The sequence below is a fragment of the Vulpes vulpes genome, chromosome 7 (genome assembly GCF_048418805.1).
Source record: "Vulpes vulpes isolate BD-2025 chromosome 7, VulVul3, whole genome shotgun sequence".
Taxonomy (NCBI): Eukaryota; Metazoa; Chordata; class Mammalia; order Carnivora; family Canidae; genus Vulpes; species Vulpes vulpes.
The window spans coordinates 123,546,533-123,565,735 of NC_132786.1; the positions used below are offsets into that span (position 1 = coordinate 123,546,533).

Sequence of the window (19,203 nt, forward strand, 5' to 3'; positions counted from 1 at the left end):
ATTTTGGCTCTCAGAAATGTAACTGATTATATTACAATTATTCATTTTTTTTGATCCACACAGATATTTCAACTAACCAATTCCGTCCATAGTAACGATGATACTAGATTCAGTAGAATTAGCTATTCACATTAATAAAAATAAGTTACCGTTGCCAAACTGCTACTTCATTTCATGCATTTCTAGACAATCTCTGAGGGCCATTTTCCAAAATACTTTCCAAAACATCTTTTGGCACTTCAGATCTTAACAACTTGTGAGTAAGTTTAAAAATTTTTATTTTAAAATGCCATGTAAATATAATCATTTTTAGTTTATGGAAATGAGTTATAATCAGAATTTTGTCTGCTGCAGTATAGTGGCGAGAAAAACTAGGTTCTTGAGATAATATATATATATAATATTTTAAGCCACTTTTATTTTGTTTTCTCCTACAATGGACAGCTCTTTAAAAGGAACATACCTAAGTTTAGAAGAAGAAATGGGGTTTCATATCACGTGAGCATCAAAAGAGGTAAAAAACAGCATGGCAGTTTAGCCCAAAGAATAATATATTCAAGCATCAAAATAGAGATTTTGAAGTATTTGACTCGATGCCATTTCAAAGAAACATAGGTCTACTATGTTTCTGTAGTAACTGATGTGTCCTTATAGGGAGATGGTAACTGTTCCTGACTTGGAGGATGTGCTTCCAGTAGTAAAAGTTACCTTCTGAGAAGACACAAACGAGCCATTCAGCCACACTCGACTAAACCATATTTTCCCTATTCTAGCGTTTGCCCTGAGGGTCTAGGCACCATAACTAGTGTGTGAAGGGATGTAAAGAGCCCACTGTGATCACTTGCCCTTCAACAGGGACATAAGAGTATGTATTGCACTTCATCTTAAAAAATTCTCACAGGTACTTGGGTCACCAGTAGAAATGACTTATTGACATCACCCCCAGGACCCAAGGGGTAAAATATCATGAGTCTTCCTAGTGTGTAATCTTTAGGCATAAGATTTTAATCCGTGACACAATAAATAAAGAAAAAAATAGCTTCTCCCTTTATCTTGACTCTTTCCCCCAGAGTAGAATAATGTCTTGGGTTAGGAATCTATGTTCTAAGGTGGATGTGACGAGAATCAGAGGTGGACTGTGCCAAGACCCTGACAGGTCACACTCCTCCTCCACAGAAGAGATCAAGGCGGGGGGAGTAGAATGGAGTTCCAAGAAGTAATCCACGAGGTTGTATAGTGTTGCTGTTGCTCTGAGAATAGTCAGTAGAGGGGTGCAAAAATGAAACCTGGAGAAGCAAAACCATACTTCAAAGCAGCATCGTCAGCATCACCACGAGCAGCAGCAGCAGCCACCACCACCATCACCATAACTGCAAACAGGCAAGAAGCCCACGGCCAAAATGAAGACTTGTATTGAACTGAAGGATTTTAGGAAACCAAGAAAGAAGACCTTTATCCAACATAACTGGCTTTTTTTTTTTTTTGAGGGCACTCTTTTTCCTGACATCAATGAGGAGGAGATGAGGAAACAACTTGGGTAATAGGGGATGACAGGTGAAGTCTTCATGCATTAGGATGAGGGCTTTGGCTTTATCCACTTGGAAACACCAACCCCAGCGGAAGTTGCCAAAGTAGAGCTGGAGACATGCTGCTCCATGGAAAGCAGCCGCGTGTGTGCTTTGCCTGCTAGAGCACATCCCTTACGATCCCAAGCCTCCCAAGTATGTTTCCAACAAACTGCTAGAAGAAGTCATTTCTGTGTTTGGCCAGGGAGAAAGGGCAGTGGTCATCGTGGAGGGTCAAGGAAGGCCCTCCAGAAAAGGCCTTGTTGACTTCTCCAGGAAGCCAGCTGCTTGGAAAGCTCTGGGCAGGTACCATGAAGACTCCTTCCTGCTAACCACAGTTCCTCGGCCTGTGCCTGAGGAGCCCACGGACCAGTTGGCTGATGAAGAGGGACTTCTAGGGAAGCTGCTTGTGGAGAACCAGCAACTTCACAGGGAGCGAGAGCAGCCACCCAGATTGGCACAGCCTGGCTCCTCTGAGCCTGCGTATGCTGAGTGCTGGAAGGCTACTCAGGGTGAGAGGCAGCAGCTGGGCCAAGTGGGCCGCTACGTCAAGGAAGCTCACGAGGAGCTGGAGCTGGGGATGGAGATGGAGCTGGAGCTGGAGCTGGAGCTGGACCTGGACCTGGACCTGGACCTGGAGCTGGACCTGGAGATGGAGATGGAGTTGGAGAGAGAGCTGGAGCTAGAGATGGAGATGGAGATGGAGATGGAACTAGAGATGGACCTGAAGCTGGAGGTGGAGCTGGAGTTGGAGCTGGAGCTGGAGATAGAGATGGAAATGGACCTGGAGATGGAGTTGGAGATGGAGATGGAAATGGAGTTAGAGATGGAGATGGAGATGGAGCTGAAGCTGGAGATGGAGCTGGAGCTGGAGCTGGAGCTGGAGCTGGAGCTGGAGATGGAGCTGGAGTTGGAGCTGGAGATAGAGATAGAGATGGAGATGGACCTGGAGATGGAGTTGGAGATGGAGATGAAAATGGAGTTAGAGATGGAGATGGAGATGGAGCTGAAGATGGAGATGGAGCTGGAGATAGAGCTGGAGGTGACTCACCATGAGCCCAGGTCATGCTGATGACACAGGATTTGGTGAGGCTCAAGAGGAACTTTGGAGGATGGAAGAAGTAGAAAAAAAAAACAACTGAAGCTCGAGCAGGAGGAGGAGCACAGGTGTTGTGAGGAGATTTTGCAGGAGGAAAGGATGCAGCGACAGCAGGAAGGATTCAAGGGAACGTTCCCTGATGTGACAGAACGGAGATGCGGATGGGCCAGATGGCGGTAGGAGGTGCTCTGGGCATCTCCAGAGCCAGCTGGTACCCTGGCTCCTCCTGGACCTGCCGCCATGATGCCCGACGGCACCTTGGAGTTGACTCTCCCAACAACTGCATGCCTTGTCCAGTCTGCTACAAGGGAAGGAATTCCCTTGCTACAAGGGAAGGAAGTCTGCTACAAGGGGTTCCAACTGGTGGAACCCCTCCTGCGTTCAGTGTTGCCATTCTGAGGTTGAATTTGCTCCAAACAAACGTCGCGAATACTAATAAAAATGTCAGTGTCCAGTTTCCCAAAATCCCATAAAAGACCCTTTTTTGGACTACCTGAATTCTGCTCTGGAAAAATGTCAGGGATTCCTCCCAATAGTTAGGTCTCCGTTGCCTGTACTGCTCTGGGGGAGTTTGCTGGAGGCCGAGGGCAAGGGAGGGGAGATATTTAACAAATCAGTTCTGTGCAATATGTCATTTAATTAATTGATTCTGGTGGTGCATTCCTGAAGTCTCATGTGATTGGTGAGCGCCTGGGGGTGCGGGGTAGGGAGGAACTATGGCAAAATGGATCCAGTTAGAGCCCCCATTAACCTTGATCATTCCATTCTTTGTGCATCCTGTTGTATTTGCCTTCTCATTCTTACAGCCTCCAACCCCAAAGACACTGCCATGTACACCATAAAAATAGTCATTCCCCAAAGACCTTAGCCCCATTGGTCTGTTCACCCACAGGTGGGCATTCAGCCAGATGTTCACAGGGTCACAGACAGCGCACATGCAGTTCTGTTATATCCCAGATAGTATCCCTTCATTTCCTAAGGAACACATTTTCTCTTAGGGGTTTTCATTTTGGTGTTTCTTTAAAAAATCTTGTCTTAAGGTACCTCTATCTTTTTTCCTGGGTAAGGACAACCCAGGAAAGGCCCTTTTGTGTCTATGATGTTGCTATTCACAGATTTTTTTGATAGGCCTCGTACAGATAATTTTGGGACCAGAATGACCGTGGGCTGAAGGGTCAGACAGTAGCTCTTAGCCTTGCCTATCCCGGGTAGTTATGCTGTACAGTTTTTCACTGGTGCACCATGTTTGGTTTGTCCCTGATATCTTTAGGGTTTTTCTGAGAAATGGAGCAGTAATGCAGCATCAACTTCTTAAGCTACATTTTAAGCCTTAAAAAAAAATAAATAAAAAAGAAGTAATCCAGTTATGAGTCATAAAAATGACCCTGATAGCAAAACATAGTTTTTCTGTGACTTTTTTTTTTTTTTTTTTAAATTCTTTCTTCCCTTCACTGGCAGTGGTAGGATGGGGACTGTCATCTCATAGTAAAACATCCCTCAAGTTACTGCGTTAGAAGCACAATTTAATTACTACATTCATTTTAATCATGAATTTTGGTTTGTTTTGTTTGGCTCAAATACTTAATCAAATTTAGGGAAGCACGAAGAAACAATTTCACAACTACTATTGCTCAGAAATAAACATATCTTGAGGTAAAAACTCAAAACTATACATCTTAGTTTTTTTTTTTTTACATCCTAGTTTTTGGGGGTTTTTTTGTTTTTTTTGTTTTTTTGTTTGTTTTGCTGAACTCTGTTGTTTAAGGTGGGATATATAGAGTTGACAGTTTGTCTTGTTTTGTTCAATCCCTCTTCTCATTTACTTATCGTAAGTAGTATTCAATCAGAAGCCATCAAACCCCTTGTTAAGAATATTATATAATTTATGTAAGGAGAGGATGGGAAACTATATTGGATAATGGCTGTAAACATTTCCAGGTCTGAGAGTCTATGATAATCACCCTGCTTTCCCACTGTCATCTCCTAGACTTGAGATTCCCCTAAATCGTCCATATTGTCTTCCGTGATTAAGTGTCACCTCCTTTTGTTTTTTTATTCCTTATAGTTATATATGGCTTAAATTGAGCTCTTTCCAGGTCCCTGGACACATTCTCTCTTGCACTTGTATATGTAACTTCTTCCCTAGGAAAAAGGCATTGTTCTTGGAAGGCCAGTTCCATGTATCATAGAAATTTATTTTTCTTATAGTTGATTAACCTACAGATATACTTAATGGTAATAATGTAAATGCTAGAAATGGATAATGACACCAGCCATTTGGATTTTAAGTTTTGATCAAGCCAATAAAATCCTTCTTCATGTTGAGATAGTTATTCAAGTTCCCCTTGGATTTAGCACTTTTCTGAAATAATAAGTTGTTTTAGTGGTAGATGGCAGACGAGATGAGGGGGAAAGTGCAGAGATACACCCAGTGCATAAGTATCAGCTGGGATACTTGTTAAAATCTCCAAATGGAGGCAGGGGTATGATTGACAAGGGTCTATAGATCTATCTGTGTCTATGTATGTATGTATGATTAACATGCAGTGTTATCTTAGTTTCAGGTGTCCAGTATAATGATTCAACAATTCTATATATTACTCACTGTTCAATCAACATAAGTATACCCTTCAGCCTCTTTATCTATTTCACAAATCCCCCCACCTGCTTTTCTTCTGGCAACTACCAATTTGTTCTCTATATTTAAGAGTCTGGTTTTTTGTTTGTCCCCTTCTTTTTGTTTATTTTTGTTTCTTAAATTCCACATATGAGTGAAATCATATGGTATTTGTTGTTCTCTGACTGACTTATTTCACTTAGCATTATACATCCTAGGTCCATCCATGTTGTTGCAAATGGAAAGATTTCTTCCTTTTTATGGCCAAGTAATATTCCATTGTATCTATATATCTCTCTTTATCTCTCGTCACCTATGGATGGACACTGGGTTGATTCCGTGGCTTGCCTATTGTTAATAATGCTGCAATAAACATAAGGATGCACATATCTTTTCAAATTAGTGTTTTCACTTTCTTTGGGTAAACACCCAGTAATGAGATTATTGGATCATGTGGGATTTCTAGTTTTTAATTTTTTGAGGCATCTCCATACTGTTTTCCACAGTGGCTTATCCAAACTTGCATTCCTACCAGTAGTGCACAAGGGTTCCTTTTTCTCCACATCCTCACCAACACTTGGTATTTCTTGGTTGTTGTTGTTGTTGTTGTTGTTGTTGTTGTTGTTGTTGTTGTTTTAATTTAACCATTCTGACAGGTATGAGGTGACATTGTGGTTTTGATTTGCATTTTCCTGATGATGAGTGATGTGCATCTTTTCATGTGCCTTTTAGCCATTTGTATGCCCTCTTTGGAAAAATGTCTATTTAGGTCCTCTGCCCATTTTTAAAATCATATTATTTATTAAATTTTTTCATGTTGAGTTATAGAAGTTCTTTATATATTTTGGATATTAACCCCTAATTGGATATACCAGGTGCAAATATCTTCTCCATTCAGTAGATTACCTTTTTGTTTTGTTGATAGTTCCTTTTGTATAAGCTTTTTGTTTTGGTGTAGTCCCAATAGTTTAATCTTGCTTTTGTTTCTTTTGCCTGAGGAGACATTTCTAGGAAAATGTTTCTATGGCTAGTGTCAAAGAAATTACTGCCTAAATTTTCTTCTAGTAGTTTTATGGTTTTAGCTCTCACATTTTGGTCCTTAATCCATTTTGGGTTTATTTTGTGTATGGTGTAAGAAAGAGGTCCAGTTTCATTCTTCTGCATGTAGCTGTCCAAATTTCCCAGGGCCATCTATTGAAGAGACCGTCCTTTCCCCATTATATATTCATGCCTCCTTTGTCAAAGCTTAACTGACCATATAATTATGGATTTATTTCTGGGCTCTCAAATCTGTTCTGTTGATTTTTGTGCCTTTACTAGACTGTTTTGATTACTATACCTTTGTAGTATATCTTGAAATCTGGGATTGTGACACCTTCAGCTTTACAAAGATTACTTTGTGTATTCAGTGTATGTTGTATTTCCATACAAATTTTACTTTCTGTGAAAAATTCTATTGGTGCTTTGGTAGGAATTGCATTTAAAAAATATTTATTTATTTATTCATGAGAGACACAGAGAGAGAGAGAGAGAGAAGCAGAGACACAGGCAGGGGGAGAAGCAGGCTCCATGAAGGGAGCCCGACGTGGGACTCAATCCTGGGTCTCCAGGATCACACTCTGGGCTGAAGGTGGCACTGAACCCCCGGGGCTAACCAGGAATTGCATTTAATCAGTAGATTGCTTTGAGTAGTGTAGACATTTTTGACAATATTGGTTCTTCCAGGAGATGAGCATGGAGTTTCTTCCCATTTATTTGTGTCCTCTTCAATTTCTTTCATCAACATTTCATAGTTTTTGGAGTACAAATCTTTCATTTCCTTGGTTGAATTTATTTCTAGGTATTTTGTTATTTTTAGTGCAATTATAGTGGGATTATTTTCTTAATTTCTCTACTTCATTATTAGTATAAAGAAATACAGCAGATTCTGCGTATTAGTTTTGTAACCTGTGACTTTACTGAATTCATTTATCAGTTCTTGTAGTTTTTGGTGGAAACTTTAGGGTTTTCTGTGTATAGTATTATGCCATCTGCAAATAGTGAAAGTTTTACTTCTTACTTTCCTTATCTTCCTTCCTTGCCTTTTATTCCTTTTTCTTGCCTGAATGCTGTGGCTAGACTTCCACTATGATGTTGAATAAAAGTGGTGAGATGGAAATCTTGTCTTATTCCTGATTCTAAAGGAAGAGTTTTTCATTACTGAGTATGATGTTAGCTGTGAGTTTTTCATATATGGCCTTTATTATGTTGATGTATTTTTTCAAAGGGTCACTAGACAATTTTAATGAATACTAAAATTAAAATAAACACTGGCTCAAGAAATTATTTTCTCTCCAGTAATGATGTTTAAAGCCCTAATGTTAAAAACCCTAAATGCTGTATCCCCACTCAAAATGATAAGATTGACTATACATTGCAAGTACTTAGCATTTGGTTTGACCTATTTTTTTTCTTTGTACTTATCTGTGGAAAACAGAAAAAAAAATAGGTGTTTCTTATACTTTACACATATTTATACTCATCACACTGCAGAATCGGACCCATATCTTTAAAATATTATATTTCAATTTTAAAACAAGAATAGTCATATAATATTATTTTCCTTCATCTAGAAAACCAACCGCAGTTCTTTCATTTATTTAACTTTTGCATACAGGTGATTTAAAACATGAAGGATATTGTGAATGAATTTCCATGCAGGTGGCAATTTTTGCAGTTGAAGTTGATGTCATTTTTAAATCTATTCAAGCAGAGGTTATCAAACCTGTTGTGTATATGACAGAAAATATCAGAGTCTAGCAAAGACTTTATTTGTGAGGCTTTATCAGATTAATGTATACAAGGGAAGCAGTAGTATGGAGTACTAAAAAGAACACTGCAATAAGAGTCAGTAGACCTGAGTTGTGTTGCAAAGTTGTTTTTTAAATGTATTTCATTTTTGTTCCTCTATCAGTAAACATCAGGTTGGAATAGATTACTGGTAAATTCCCTTCTCATTCTAAAGTTACATTTCCTTAACTTCTATTTTCTAAGAAACTAATACGCACATATGTATAAAAATACATTTAAGCAAACTTATGTATATAAGATACATATATAATGGCAAAACAACACAAGTATAGGAAGTCTTTGAAGGAAAAGATAGTCGATGAGAATTAGTTTACAGAGATTTTAATGAGGTGTGTTTGTTGAGTTGAAAACAAAATTTTTCTATTTTCTGACATAGTATCAAGAACTTGCTCCTTCTGAGAAATTATTCTAAGACACTCTGTTCTTTTGAAGTTTTAAAAAGTTTTTATTAAGCTGCACAGAATAAAGTCTATTTGAACATGATAAACTGACATGGTGAATCAAAAATGTCAAGCTGTTTTACATTTCAGAGTCTCACAGTAATAAAAATTGTCCTTTAATCCATTAAATATAACATCTTTACACAAGAGAATTCTGATATGAAGATCTTTAGAAATTCAAAGAGTTTAATGGTATTCCTGAATACTTAGAGTTGTTATTCATGATTGCTGTGTTGTATTTAGGCATCCTAATTACGAATATTTCATTGTCTCTTACAATTTTAAAACTTAAAAAAAATTTATTTGTATCACAGTGCGCTACACTGAGCAGAAATTCAAAACCTAATTAAAATATGAAACACTTCACAATTCAGACATAATATTTAGGTTTTCTTTCTTTTCAGTACCTCTTTTAGCTCATCTAGTAATAGAAAGTAAGTGATTTTTCTAAGTGATATAGGCAGTCTTTGCCTGAATTATTTTGAGAGGGGAACTTTCCAAAGGCTTTGTTTAATCTAAATTATGTGCATTCTTTTATTCTTGTTTTGATCTTTCTAATGTGAGGTAGATTTAATAGAGCATAATATAATGGAGTTTTGAAGTTACCTATGGAATTCTCTATGTCAGATTTTTCATAAATTATCTTTCTGTAGGCCAAGTGTTTCTTGCTGGTACTATTTAATCAACCTCATTGTTTTATCATGAGAAAACTTACAAAAGAATTTCAATTTCAAAATGAGTGTTTTTCATGATCTTGAGGCTTGTCTGTATATACAGACTCTTAATAAAGTTTTAAATCTGACTTTAGTTGAATAAATATTGTATAAATTGTCATTTATTATGGTAGTCATTTGGTTTATTCAGTAAACATATGTTTAAATGCACTAAAGGTTTTTATACAGAATAGAATATGGTGAAGGTCATTAGTCTAGTAGGCAAGAGAACTGGTTTCTGATTCTAACATTGTTATTTTCTTTAATTGCCATGTAATCTTAGGCAACATTAAATAACCTTGACTTTCAATTTTCTCACTGCAAACCATGTAAAAGGTCCCCTGTTACCACAGTATTCGAGAATAGACCAGAAAATTAATATGGGAAAACATGTAGAAGAAATATAAACATTGCATGCATGACTGGATTATATAACCTTAAAGGTTCTTTACGATTTTGAGAGTCTGTTGTTTCATATATAGAATTATAAATTATCCTTTAGATGTGGATCATTGTATTTCAATTACCAAGGACAAATTTCCAGCTCTCTCTAGAGCTTGTGTGTGTTTGCACATGCATGCTTGTGTGGGTTTGACCAAACTTACACTATGTTATTTTAAACATTTATTATTTTATATGTTTATTGAGTATCTATAATGTGTCTAGGACTGTTGTGGACACTGGGGTTACATTAGGGGAACACACACATAAACTATTTAGAAAACAGGAAGTGGTAAGTGTTAATGAAAACACAGAACAGGGGAAAAGGGAAGGGAATCAGTTTGTGTTTTTACTTAGCTGGTCAGAGTTGACCTCATTGAGAATGTGGCATCTGGCATCTGAGCAAAGACTTCAAATACTTCAAGATAATAAGCAAGCAGTTATCTAGACATTTCAAGACAACATTTCAAGAAGGAGCTATGCTAGCACAAGCCTATAAATCATAAATATGCCTAGTAAATTCACTGGATATTACTGTCCAGTCAGGTGGTTGGAGTTGAATGAGTGAGAAAATGGTTAGATCAGAGAAGAAGGGGAGCCTGATCTTGTCATCACTGTAGTGTATTGTTGTGACTTGAGTTTTACTTTGAAAAGAGGAACTGGTAGACAGTTTGGAGCAGAGGAAAGATGTGATCTGATTTGGATCTATTTTGACTGTTGAGTTGAGCGAGTTTGCAGGTAGATGGAAACAGGAACCGGTTAATGAATGATCATAGTAATCATTGGAGTAATAATGGCTTGGTATCAAGGTAGTAGCAATGGGAATTTTGCAGATTGCATTCTGGCTATATTTTAAGATATTACAACAAGAGTTCTAACAAACTGGATATGAGTGTGAGAATGGAAAAATCTGGAACGAAGCCAAGAATTTTGTTTCAGCAACTAAAAGGATGTGCCATCCATTTAAGTGAGAAATGGAGGGACACCTGGGTGGCTTAGTGGTTGAGCATCTGCCTTCGGCTCAGGGTGTGTCCCGGGGTCCCAGGATCTAGTCCCACATCAGGCTCCCTGCATGGAGCCTGCTTCTCCCTCTGCCTATGTCTCTGCCTCCCTCTGTGTCTCTCATGAATAAATAAATAAAATCTTTAAAAAAATAAGTGAGAAATGGAAAAGACTCAGTAAAATAGGTTTGCAAGGACAAGGGGGATGAGAAGTTCAGTTTCGCACCTGTTGATTTGGAGATATCTATTTGACCACGTAGTAGATCTGTCAAGTAGGCAGTCACATATATGAGTTTGAAGTTCAGAAGACACATGTGGGCAAGACATATAAATTTGGATGATATGGACATATTGCTGTTAAAGGTTATGTGCTGATTGAAGTAACAGTATAGTGAATATAGACAGAGAAGAGGAAAGGATAAAGAACTAAGATCAGGGAACTCCAGCAGTAAGAGATCTGAAAGAGGAAGAGAAACCAACAAAGGAGATTGAGGTGGAACAATAATGTTAGAAGAGAAGCACGAGTGTGGTATAATGGAAGCTAAGTGCAGAAAACATATCAAGGGCAATACACTTGACAAGTTTCAAGAACTGAAAAGTGACCATTGGGCGTAGCAATTTGGATGTAATTGGTGATCTTGACAAGAATAGTTTTGGTGTAATAATCAGGAAAAATCTGATTGACAAGGATTAAGGAAGAAGAGGAGAAATGGAATTCAGTGTTACTGAGTATAGTCAAATATCTCAAGATAGTTTGCTGCAAAAGGGAAAAGATAATCAGAGTTACAGTTGTTGCGTGAAATGGGACTTAACGGAGGAATTTTTTAAGATGGGAAAAGAAGAACATTTTTTACTTGTGTTCATCCTTATGACGTAAGAAAAAACAATAATCCAGATGAAGGGGAATAAATTCCATTATGTGATTCTTGGGTAAGTGATAGGCAATTGTATTTAGTGCACAAGGGAAGGTTTTAGAAAAGAGTAAATATCATTTATTTCCAGAAACCTGAGAGAAAGCAAAATATATAGTTCAGTTGTGAGTTGATATATGTATGTAACTATAAGATTTCCCGGAGATTCTTTCTAGTTGCTTTAATTTTCTTAGTGAAAAAAAGAAACAAAATCATCAAATTGGAGTGATAGAGGTATTAGGATGGAGGTATGGGAAATTTAAGAAAAGAGAAAGGGGCACTTGGGTGGCCTCAGTCAGTTAAACATTTGCCTTCAGCTCGAGTCATTGTCCTGGGCCCTTGGGTTAATGGGATCAAGCTCCATGTTGGGCTCCCCACTCAGCTCAGTGAGGAGTCTGTTTGTCTTTTCCCTCTCTTGTGCTCTTTCTCTCACACTCTCTTTCTGAAAAGAAAAAAAAAAAAAAAAGGTCTTTAAAGAAGAAAGGAATAGGTATGGAATAGTCCTCTGGGATAGTAGTAGAAAGTACATGAACTAGTGAAATACAGTGGATTGTGGGCAGCCGTAGGGGATCTCCAACAGTTTCTCAAATTGAGTTTAAGGTGAGATCATTCAGAGCTATCGTGTATTTCTGCATCCGTATTTAGCTGCCTATGTGTAGGTGTTGAAGAGGCCAAGAGTTAGATTTCAGCAGGATTGTAGCTTCGCCTAGTAAAGGTTATTGAGGGGCATTGAGATGTTTATAGTCCAATTGATTGATGGTCCCCGTGGGATCAAATGATCGTTAGAGTTGAGATACTAGAGCAAATGAGCTGAAAAGATAGGAGTTGATGATCAAATAACTAGATGCATGAAACAGGTTATGGAAGTATGGACATTCCCTGTAATGAATAGCCCTAGAAATGACCAGGACATTGATTGATTAAAATAACACAGAAGACAAGATTTTTAGAGGAAAGAAGAGCAAGCAACCAAAGGCCAAATTTCAGGAAGGATTGTATATGTATATATGGAAATCATCTATAATTAAATCAAGAGTTATGTTGGAAGAGAGGCAGGAGCTAAAGTCCTTGAGAAACATGCAGGAATTAATTGCAAGATCATCTAGTGACTGCAACAATGAAGGTAATGAGTGATAAAATCTAATGACAATAGAGTAAAAGCTAGAATTTATAGGGACCAGGGAAGAAAAATGATATAGAAACAGTCATAAGAATGGAAGTGGCCACATTGATGAAAGGCAATCTCTTATGTGATTTTTAAAACTTGATTATGGCTAGTGTAATGTAGAAACTCATTAAATAATAACAACTAATTGACTTAAATGTTGATAGGGTAGAGAAAAAAATGCTTCAAATTAAAGCATCATAAAAAAAATATGTAGATGAGCAGTGCTAGAGAGAGTTCTGTGTTAGAAAGAAAAAGTATGAAAGAATAAGGCAGTTGTGGGTTCCAGTCACAGCGCTGCCATCTATGAGCCGAGTTCTTTATTGAAGTGTTTCATCTCTACAACGGGGAGAAAAATTACTACCTCACAGAGTTATCGTGAGGGGTAAGAACAATGGTTTATGTAAAGCATCGGGCACAGAATAAGCATCTAATTAACATTAGTTCTCTCCCCTGAAAGTAGAGATTCAAATACTGAACATCTTTACAAGGTACCACAACAAAGCTAGACTTCTGAGGTAAATAATGTCTATTTCTATCACCACTGATAAATGATTCATGAACCCATTCATACACCAACTGTGTGTTATTTCAGTGACTCAAAAATGTGTTTGTGGACTCTTAGAGAGTTTCCTTTTTTTCAATTTCTAGCTCTATATCACTTATTATAACACTTACTCGGAACAACAGTCAAAAGAGGAAAATCTGAACATTATCATTTTCTTTTTAGTGAGTACTAAAGTGAGCGTTAATTTTTTTGTTTTTTGTTTTTCTTAAATTATGTGGATATATAACTAGCCTGATCATTGGATAGCATATAAACATATTAATTATTGAGAATATTTAATGAATAGTGAAATGCATGTAATTGAATGACGGTATGACAAGTTGGAAGATGATACGTATTTTCTACTAAAATATAGTGATGTTGGATGAATGTTACTAAATAATTGTTGGTTGTATAGAGAATTTTTAAGATTTATTTATTATTTGAGGGAAAGAGAGTACGAGTGGAAGAGGAGCAGAGGGAGAGAATATGTCCTGTTGAGCACAGAGCCTGATGCCAGGCAGGCTGTATCCCACCATCCATGAGATCATGACCCGAGCGGAAAGCATGAGTTGGGGGCTGAACTGCCTTAGCCACCCAGCTGTTCTAGTCATATAGAGGATTGAGATATATTTATGGTCTTTTATGATCAATGAGAGAAGTAAAAAATGACCCTAGGAAAAGAAGGGATGGAGGGAAGAGCTTCATCTATACAGTCACTGAGGCACCTAGGACTCTGCAGTTCCCTAGAATCTTATAGTTGTTGTTGGGTCCTGTTCATATGGCCAGTAGAAGAGTACAAAGAGGGAGAGTGCACAAAGCATTTAAAAAGTTGTATAGGGAAGCCTGGGTGGCTTGGTCAGTTGAACCTCTGCCTTCAGCTCAGGTCATGATTCCAGGGTCCTGGGATCGAGCCCCACATTGGGCTCCCTGCTCAGTGGGGAGTCTGCTTCTCCCTCTCCCTCTGCTTGTGCTCTCCCTCTCTTTCTCTGTTGCAATAAATAAAATCTTTTTTTTAAAAAAAAAAAGGTGTGCAGGTCAGCATCAAAGTGGTGAGCATTATGTTTGCCTACTTGCCACTGGCCAGAACGAGTCAGACGATCCACTCAGATGCAGAGAGGCTGGGAAATGCAGTCCAAATGTGTGCCAAGGAGAATATGTGCTTATAAATGTACTAGTTGGTCCATCCCAAAGTTGATGTGTTACTAGATGTTAAATTAGAAGCAGGAACTCTGTGGTATTATGAAAATGTGGAAAATGGATGGATCAGTGTAAGCTCTCCAGGCACTGGATGGGCAGATAATGTTTCACAGGAGGGACGGACTACTGAGGTACCGTATGCCTTGCAAGACACAGAAGATTTAGTCGAGTGCGTATTTTTCAGAGAGCGAATAGCAACGAGAGTAGGAATGAGCTTGAAATACATTTCAACACTGGAATTCATCTAAGTATTCAAATGACTTGCTCAAAGAGTCACAGTTATCCTGAATCTACATCTAGATATAGCTCTAATAAATTCTACGGTTTAAGATTGTTACGAGGGAAATCCTATTTCCCGTTATCTTCATTATACCAACTAACGTGCACATATCTTACATGGAAAGGGTCTCGACTAGATTGTCTTATTCCTTTGAAAAGTAGCTTAATTTAGCCACAGTTTAAGGAAAAATAGAACTAATATGACACACAAGTGGATATACATTAGAAAACAAATTATGGAGAACAGACTATACCGCCCACTCGGAACTGAACCAGACAACATCAAGTGTATAGGAACAGATATTGCAGTAATGAGAGCACAGCTGTTTAGGATTATGCTGAAATGTAGGAAACATTATTCATGGAACAAAGAAAGGAAACTAAAGAGAACAGCTTTAAAACAGCACCTTCATATTTAGCCTCATATTGCATATTTTACATATTTTAATCATATCTCACTTCCTTCCAAAATAGACTTGAGGCAGTTTATAACAAGATAATGTTACGATAGCACAGACGCAGGGACAAGCCGAGGTGGGGTAGTGGTGGAATAATACCAGATTACTCATACTAGATTACTAATGCTGGGGGTAAGCTTTAATTTAGGACAAACGTTTGGCATTTAGCTTCCTGGCACTCGAGGCAAAAGAGAAAAATGGAATTCTATCATATTATTCAGTAAAATAATATGTTATTTAGTGAAAAGGAGGAGGTGAGCTTTTACTCTCCCATAGTCCTGATCCCTAAGAGGAGCTTATTTCACAATTATTTAATAAGGCAGTTTTACAAGAGATGGCTTCAGCAACATCCTATAAATAAATCCTGAACTTCTATTTCTTGCTTGGCTCTCCGCTGAGTTCTTGGGACACACAGATGAATATGAAGCATCCTTCCCCTTAAGCTGCTCACAGCTAGTATAAATCTAATTGGGCAGTAAATGCAATAAATGAGTTACTTGCAAGACATAATGGTAGCCCAGAGGAAACAGTGTCAGCACAGTCAGAGAGAAGACCTCACGGGGGGCGGGGGGGGGGGGGGAGAAGTGTTGAATTGATCTTAAAGTATGAATAGGTCAAGGATTATAAGAAAAATGAGCAGACCTCTCTCTTACCTCAGAAAACAAAAACTGCAAGGCACAGTCTTAGGCAGGTACTTGGGACATAATTTCTTTGAAGAACCAAAGTAATAGCATTGAGATGCCTGAAATTCGGAACAGTTTGAGTAAAAAGTTCTAAAATTTGAGGGATGAGTTGTTGACTGATCCAGCGCAAGCAGTAGCGGGGAGATACCGTCTTTCTTTTTAACCGAGTCTGGATTATTTTTAATTGTGGCAAAATGCACGTAACAAAATCTACTCTCTTCACCATTTTAAGTATATAGGTCAGTGTTCTTAAATATATTTACCTTATCGCTCAACCAATCTCCAGAAATACCTCCTCTTCCCACACTGCAACCCTGTACCCGCTGAGCGACCCTGCACTCCTGCAGCCACCACCGAACTTCTGTGATCTCCAGGTCTCTCCTGTACGCGCCGTCATACACAGTGAGTCTCTTTTAGTGCTCGGCCCATTTCACTTGGCATGATGTTCTCGAGGTCTGTCCTACGTTGTACCATGTGTCAGAGTGTCCTTCCTCTTTAAGGCCCAATAATATTCTATTGAGTGAAAATACCACATTTTATTTACCCATTCATCCATCGATGGACATTTCCACCTTTTCATGATTGTGAATCACGCTCCCAGGAATACGAGTGTACAGATATCTCCTAGAGACGCCACTTTTAGTACTTTTGCATGTAGATAGACACCCAGGAGTGGAATTGCTGGATCATATGTTAATTCTATTTTTAAATTTTTTTTGGGGGGGAGGGGAATGACTGTAAAGTCTTCTAGAGAAGCTGCATCATTTTATATTTCCATCAACAGGGCACAAGATTAGTGACCTTGTGGAAGGAGAGCCTGGAGAGAGAGCTAGCTTACTTCTGCCCTGTGAGGTTACAGCCGGAAGGTCCTGAGGACGGGAGGCAGGCTCACACCAGACCCCGAATGTGCTGTGCCCCGATCCCCGACGTCCCGGCCTCCAGTGCTGTGAGAGGGAGGTTTTGAGGTTGTAAGCCGCCCACCCAGGCTGTGGTATTGTGTGACAGCAGCCTACACAGACTAAGACGCCTCCCTAGGAAGATGAGTAGGGGCATGGCTTTGGAGGGCTTTCTCTAATCACGTCGTGATTACGTTATTGTTCAGATGATATTTAAGGACTGGACAGGTTATCCACTTAGAACCAAACGAAGGCGGTGCATGCATGTGCCTTGTCCAAGACAATAAGAACCTTGATAAAAATGCAGACCTAATCTAAGGAGGCATTTAGCACTAGGTACCTTGGTGCCTACGAGGTCGCTAAGAAGCAGTTCCCCTGGTACGAGGAGATCAGAGCAGCCAGGTGGCTCTGCCCTGGGTGGGACAGACCTCACAACCTCGGTGGGAATGAATGTATTTTCCCAGATCTAACGTGTTCTCTACCAAGTGACCTGAAAGACCAAAAAGAAAGGGTCTTACCCCGGTGCGTCTTAGGATATGCTGCTTTCGCCATTATCAGACATATGTTTAGGGATTATTCATAAATTCTACTTTTTAGAAACAGAAGACGCATATCTCTAAATTTATACGTCTTTGTTTTACTGTTGCTAATTTAGTTCTCGTAGTTTATTATAATGTGCTTGGAAGAAAGGTCATGCCTGCCTCCTCAGCATACCCCTGGCCGTAGAGCAGGATTTGAACCCAAGTAGCCTGCCTAGAGAGTCCATAATCATATACCAAGTCCTCTAATAAATATTTATTAAATACAAGTTTTGAGGAATAATTTTAATTGGCCCATGCTAGAATGGGTATCACTTCCACTCCTTAAATATCTCATCATCTCTCCCATTTATGTCACAGCCTGTCTCTCAGTCCTCTGGAGAAATTTACTTTTGTTCTTCTTGTACATCCATATCAGGAAGATCTCCCATGGTTTCCTGATGCCCCCTCCCCCATGGGATAATTAGATGGACACCTGAGTTTGTGTGAGAAGCATAAGGGCCTCACTACCACCATTACCATGTCTAAGCTACCCAGCCTCCCCTCCTCTTCACCCCCCCCCAAGCACACACACAGTGCATTCCCAGGGAACATGGACCTTTTAATACTGTCTTTCTGGAATTAATGCATCTGTCTTTTTTTTTTTAAGATGATATTTATTCACAAGAGACACACAGAGAGGCAGAGACACAGGCAGAGGGAGAAGCAGGCTCCCCACAAGGATCCCAGGATCCTGGGATCGCCCCGTGAGCCAAAGGCAGACGCTCAACGGCTGAGCCGCCCAGGTGCCCCAATGCATCTGTTTGTTGTTTAACCTAGTGAGATGAATACTAGTACAATGGCCTGGTGTGCAGTCTCAAATAATATCCTTAGACAGATCGCTGCGGACACACCTTGATTTTGATTTTCTTCCCCGCTCCCCACCACCGGACTACTATGCTGGTTACTCAGATATGCTCTGCTGCTACATCTTTCATAGGGAACCTAACCATCCATTAAAGGGGAAGCTTTTCAGGTTCTATATTATTGAAGATACTATGCGAGTTTATTTACCCAACAAATGTTCTTTGTTTTTAAGCTTTTACTTCTTTATTTTTAGATGGAGAGAGAGAAAGAGCAGGAGGAGGGGTAGAATGAGAGGGAGAGAGAGAGGATCTGAAGCAGACTCCGCCCTCAGGGTGGAGCCTGACACGCAGGGCTCAGTCCCACAGCCCTGAGATCATGATCGGATACGAAAGGGAGATCCCGACGCTCAACCCCATGAGTCACACAGGCACCCCAACCCAACAAACGCTTTTAAGCAGCTATTGTAACCCAGATACTGTTCTAGATACTTTTATCACCAAGCATTTACATACAAAGAATGGCCCCCTCAGGGCTTTAATTTCACTATTATTTATTATTTATGGTAGTTGTTGGGCTACCCTTTATTCCTTTTAATCTGGGGCCCATTACAGATATCTACATAACCATGAAATCTTCATCTTACCTATTATTCCTTCCATATAGTACTTTTTTGGTACCTTTACAAATGTAACGAACAGTAACTGCATTAATTATATATTTTATATGTATAGATGCTATATGAATTTGCCCACATTATTCAATGGTTAGGAATTTTGATAATTTTATATAACATTACATACATAAAGTTTTATAGATTTTGCAGGCGTATATAATACTATCACTTTATGAGGTAACGTTTATGAGTGTTTAGAAAAACTACTAAATTATTAAAGTTTTCATCTGTTACGTTTAAAGGCAGGTGCTAGAAGTGTTCCATTCAAGAAAACAGACAT

The 19,203-nt window shown here is 39.0% G+C and overlaps 1 protein-coding gene and 1 pseudogene across 1 annotated transcript in view; both read left to right on the forward strand.

The window, feature by feature from the left end:
• KCND2 (potassium voltage-gated channel subfamily D member 2) overlaps positions 1-19,203 on the forward strand; it is a 474,833-nt gene that overhangs the window by 62,811 nt on the left and 392,819 nt on the right. The gene's annotated exons all lie outside the window — the stretch shown is intronic.
• On the forward strand, positions 1,284-2,637 carry LOC112929867 (non-POU domain-containing octamer-binding protein pseudogene; annotated as a pseudogene).